The 5,168-nt window shown below is 52.8% G+C and overlaps 1 pseudogene; it reads left to right on the forward strand.

Annotated features, from left to right (window-relative positions):
- LOC105887027 overlaps positions 1-4,405 on the forward strand; it is a 14,128-nt pseudogene extending 9,723 nt beyond the window's left edge.
- The last annotated feature ends 763 nt before the right edge of the window (positions 4,406-5,168 follow it).

A 5,168-nucleotide genomic window follows, 5' to 3' on the forward strand; every position in this document is an offset into this window, starting at 1 on the left:
CCAACTCCCGGCCATGTAGTCCCGCTTTACAAATGTTAAAATCTGGTCACCCTTGAGCAGAATGAAGTGGAGGCCAGGCCCCCGTAGCCCCGCGCTCGCACCCCTCGGCCGGCTCTGTGGGTGTCCCAGCCGAGCCACCCCGCCCTTCCCTTCACAACCAGCGCAGCTGGGACCAGGCTGCGCGGCGGGAGGTCGGGAAGAGGAGGCTGCAATCCCCACCTCTCTGCTTAGGGCAGCGGAAAAGGGAGATTTGGGGGAGAACTTGGTAGGGGGTTAATCCCCCACCCACATACCTCCTCCACAGCCCTCCCGGTATCACTCAGAGCGCGGGCCTCCAATTCACAGCACCGCGCCCGGCGGGGTCCTGTCTTCACTTACTCAGCAGCTTTTCGGGAAATGCGTTTGCTGTTTCCGAATCACAAGAGGGTTCCCGCCCTGGTCCCCGGCTCTGCCCTCGTCGGATCTCCCCTGCCTCTCTCTTGCGGAGGCTCGAAGCGGCAGGGTGGATGGAGATCTTGTCTGTGCCTGCGCGTGTCTGTGCGAGTGTAAACTGCCGAGAAGGGGGACTCAGACTGCGAAGCCTGGACTCAGTGTAATTCCCCTGCCGCGGCCGCTGCCTTCTTGTCTCCTGCCCTTGAAGTCTCAAGTTGGGATTCCAACAAACTGACATTTCCGTCAAACCCAAGTCTGAGAATCAATCTGGAAATCCTCCTAATTTTTTTCTCCTCTACTCATGACTCATTTGGAAGTTTTCAAAGCGGGGTTCTGAAGATCGATGGGATCGGGATCGTTACTTTATGCATTTGTTTCTGTTTGACAAAGAAGGAAACTTGACAGAGGATCACGCTGTCCTTAAAAAATACAGCACCAGCTCGGCGCCTGTGGCTCAAGTGGCTACGCCTCTCTGCTGGACTGCAGGTGACTGACAACCCCCAGGACCCATCGGCCGGAGTTCGGACACTTTCCTCCCGCGTGCTGGATTTGGTTCCCCAGTCCACGTCCCAGTGGCTCTGGCAGAGAACACCAAGTTCATTCTTTGCATCCTGGTTGTGCTGTCTCTGGGCTGCGGGTGCCGGTGAGTAGCAGGGATGGGACTTGAGGGAGATTGACATGAACTGGTAGGCAGCCCAGAGGACTCCGCCTAAGGGCCAAGCCTCCCACTCCTCAGTCCCCTCGCCTGGGGCTCCCTTTGGTCATGTCTTGTCCCCAACCCGGTGTTTGGCCCTAGGCAAGGAAAGGGGCAATATCCAGGGGAAAACCTACTGTCAAAAGGACGGGAGGGAGGAGAGGGCTGCAGAGGGCTGGATGGTGGAGTGGGAATTACAGGTGAAGGCCCCCCACACACACTCCTTCCTGTCGGCCTTACAAGTCCTGGGTTTTCTATTTCATGCCCTGCAGACCACACCTTGTCCAAGGTTCCACCAACACATCCTCATAGCAGATGAGCATGACACCACCGGCTTTGCCAACTCATAACAATGAACACTCCTTCTGTCACTGGATAGATGGAGTGCTGCCTGCCCTAGCCGGCCTTAGCACCTCAGGCAGCCTCTCCACTCTCCCCCTCCTACACCCACGTAGGCTGCTGCTGAGGGTGCTCTGGCCCCCAGGTCTCTCCTCTCATAGCAGGTAGACACCTCCCTGGCAAGGTCCTCTGCTGACCTACATGGGCAAAGTAGAGGTGGGACCTGTCCTGCCAGAGGTCTATCTCCTACTCTATCTAGGAAAGGAGGAGCCCTGGCCCTGACCTGGTGGAGTCCGCAACCCAGGAAGGTAAAGCCTGGCTCAGCCAGCACAGCTCTTCAGAGATAGTCTCTTCACGTCACCATGTAAGGCACAGGGTATCTAGGGGTCCCTTTATCCCCACCCAGCCCTCACCAGCATTTCTTCTCCACAGAAACTCACTCTCTTTCCTATGACTTCACTATCAGTCCTAAACTCAGACCTGGACCACAGTGGCGTGAGGTTCAAGACCAGGTGGACAAAATGACTTTTCTTCACTGTGACTATGGCAAGCAGAAGGTCAAAACCTTTTGTCCTCTCAGGAAGGAAATAAATGGCACAAACACCTGGGAAGAACATACAGGAACCCTGAGAGACCTGGTGGATGTCCTCACACAGCAACTACCTGGCCTGTAACTGGGGAGTTACACACAAGGGTAAGGGGGAAATGGCTCAGGGCAGTGGAGAGCAGGTACTATGGAAAGTTAACAGGCATTTACTGTTTTCATGCAAAAACGTGGGGGGAGTTGTCTTACCCAATATGTCCACAAACTACTTCATGATGCTGATGTGGGAAAGAGAGCTTGGACAGGAGATAGAAAGAAACAGGGTAGGGCAGAGGATTTGTCAAGCCCAGGGCTGATCTCTTTCCCTGGGGGGCAGAACCTGTCACCCTGCAGGCCACCATGTCTTGCCACTGAGAAGCCAAAGGACACAGCACTAGATCCTGGCAGTGTTTGGCTTTAATGGACAGAGGTTCCTCCTCTTTGACTCAGAGAATAGAAAGTGGACACTGCTTCATCCTGGAGGCAGACAGATGAAAGAGAAGTGGAAACATGACAGGGATGTGACCATGGTCTTCCAGAAGACCTCAGTAGGAGACTGTGCCAGATGGCTCAAGGACTTCTGGATGTTCTGTGAGAAAAGTCTGAAGGCCACAGGTAAGAGAAAACTAAATGTGGTAGCTCTCTGGAGCTGAGATCTAATTACACCAGTCTGTGAGAGTGTGTGAGTATTTTGTGTGTGTGTGTGTGTGTGTGTGTGTGTGTAAGTATAAAAATCATCCAGCCATGGTGGGTTCTTCATGGGGGAATAATGACATTACTGGGCACTGTCTTTTCCCCTCTTACCTCCAGCCATCTCTTCCACACTGCACATACTTTGGTCCTTTCATTGTGATTTTCTAAATAGCCTCAAAACTCTGGGCATCCTATGTTTCTAGCCCTTTGGCCTTCTTGTTCCCTCCTGGTAGGATCACTTCCCTTTCCTCTCTCCTGGTCTGCTTCTGGAGATCTTTCCAAACCTCTTTAAATGCCAGTTTCCTACTCTACCCTGAACCCTCCTGTTCAGCCAGGTAGGAGGGATGGGTTGTATGGTCACCTTTGCTTCCCTAGGCAATGTGGGAGCTCCCTGAGGAGAGGACACATCCCCTGTCTCCCCTTCTAGCTCAGTATCATGTCCCAGCAGCTGCCATATAGCAGGGGGACAGATGTCTGGGCTGCAGGAGGACCAAGGGCAGCAGCATCTGAGGACCCGCCCTGTCAGTCTCCTTTTTCCATTTCAGCACCTCCCACTGAGGACCCAGGCACCATCCAATCCACAGCCAGGGCTACCAGGTCCATTTCCTGGAGCCTCCCTGCACTCCTCACCTTCTTCATTGTACTGGGCATCCTGGGAGAGTGTCTAGTGTGGGCAGAATTGGACGGGAGCAGGGCAAGTAGTGAGGTGGGGGGTTGGGGAAGGGACTCAGAGGCCCCCCCATTTGTACCTTCCATGGGCCCTTCCCATCCTGGAGTGAGGCAGAGGAGCAAAACCTCCTGTCATTTAACAGCAATGCCCTGGCTCTGCTTAGCCCCCAGCTCTGATGGATTGTCCCTGTCACAGGCCAGTGGGAGGGAAAGGCCCACATCAGAGCTTAGGGCCTTTGCACAGTAATGTGGGAGGAAGGGATGGGTGAGATACCTAATGGGTATATTGTACAGTATCCTGGGATGGGCACACTTGAAACTTTAACTCAACCACACATGTGCTGTTCATCAGAGATATGGATATGTATAAATCCTGTCTAAACGCTCTCAGGAAGTTTGTGTCTATAACCCAGGGATGCCTGTACTGATCTGAACTGTGACTTTGTTCTTCCACATGATTTTGCCAAAATAGACTTTAGTACCTTAGGGACCCTTTCCACGTCCTGAAAAAGAATTTTCTCATTTGTTTGTTTGTTGTTTTGTTTTGTTTTATTTTCTGAGACAGAGTCTTACTATGTGGTCCTGGGTAGAGTGCCCTGGCATCACAGCTCACAGCAACCTCAAACTCTTGGGCTTAGGCAATTCTCTTGCCTCAGCCTCCCAAGTAACTGGGACTACAAGTGCCCATCACAACCCCTAGCTATTTTTTTGTGTCATTACTGTTTAGCTGGCCCAAGCTGGGTTCTAACCTGCCAACTTGGCTATATGTGGCCAGCACCCTGCCCACTGAGCTACCCGCACCTCCCGAATTTTGTAATTTTTTAATGAGAAAAAATAATACTCTATTCAAGATTGTTTCCTTTACTACTTTATATACTGTACTGATATTTAAACAAACATCTCAATTTTCAACAGATAAGAGTGACTTTGGGATTTTGTTTTACAACCCAGTAGAAAATGAATGGAATTTCGTTGTCTTCCATTTTATGGAGTAATTGCCCTAGTCACACTGCTAGATTTCTCGTGGAAACAAAATGTGGATTACCAGCGATCTGCCTGTGGTTCTCAGACCTTGTCCAGAGCCCGCTGCACGTGGGAGTTGTCTAGTGGCCGCAGGGCAGGACAGGAGCGGCAGAAAGGGTGCACAATCGGAGGCGGGTGCTGCGGAAAAGCGGAGCGGTGGAGAACTGGGTGGCAATCCGATTTAGGAGAAGAGGGGGAAAATAACCCTTCCCCCACCTCCTTCTCCCCAGCCCTCCCCGCACCACAAGCAGCGCCGGCTCCTCGCGCTCCCCACCCACGGCCGGGCATTTGCATTTGCCGTACCGAGTCCCATCGGAAGATTCCTGCTCCCATCCCTGCCTCTTCTCTCGTCTCCGCTCCCCTGCTTCTCCGGCTGAGGCTGGAAGCCATCCGGTGACTGTGCCCACCGCCTCTGTGAGTATAAACTGCCAGGAAGGCGGATTACAGGAGGTCTGCTGCTGTAAGCTCCTGTTCCCCCGCCCTCTCCCGTTCCGCCGCCCTACGGACGAGCTCCTGCCCTCCCCGGTTCCCATTCCTCCGTCTACGGGCTTTCGCAGCCCGTTCCCATGCTCTCCAGAGTCCATTCAAAGAGGCACGGGAAGTCCCAAGTCTCACAAAAAACCGCAAGTTCTCAGTGGATGAACAATGGTGGAAACCCACCAACGCTGTATCAATCATTGTTATAGATCTATAACTATTGTGATTTAAGATATATCCATTGTCAACCAAGGCTGT

The sequence above is a fragment of the Otolemur garnettii genome, unplaced genomic scaffold (assembly GCF_000181295.1).
Source record: "Otolemur garnettii isolate 467f Iridium unplaced genomic scaffold, OtoGar3 scaffold00042, whole genome shotgun sequence".
NCBI lineage: Eukaryota > Metazoa > Chordata > Mammalia > Primates > Galagidae > Otolemur > Otolemur garnettii.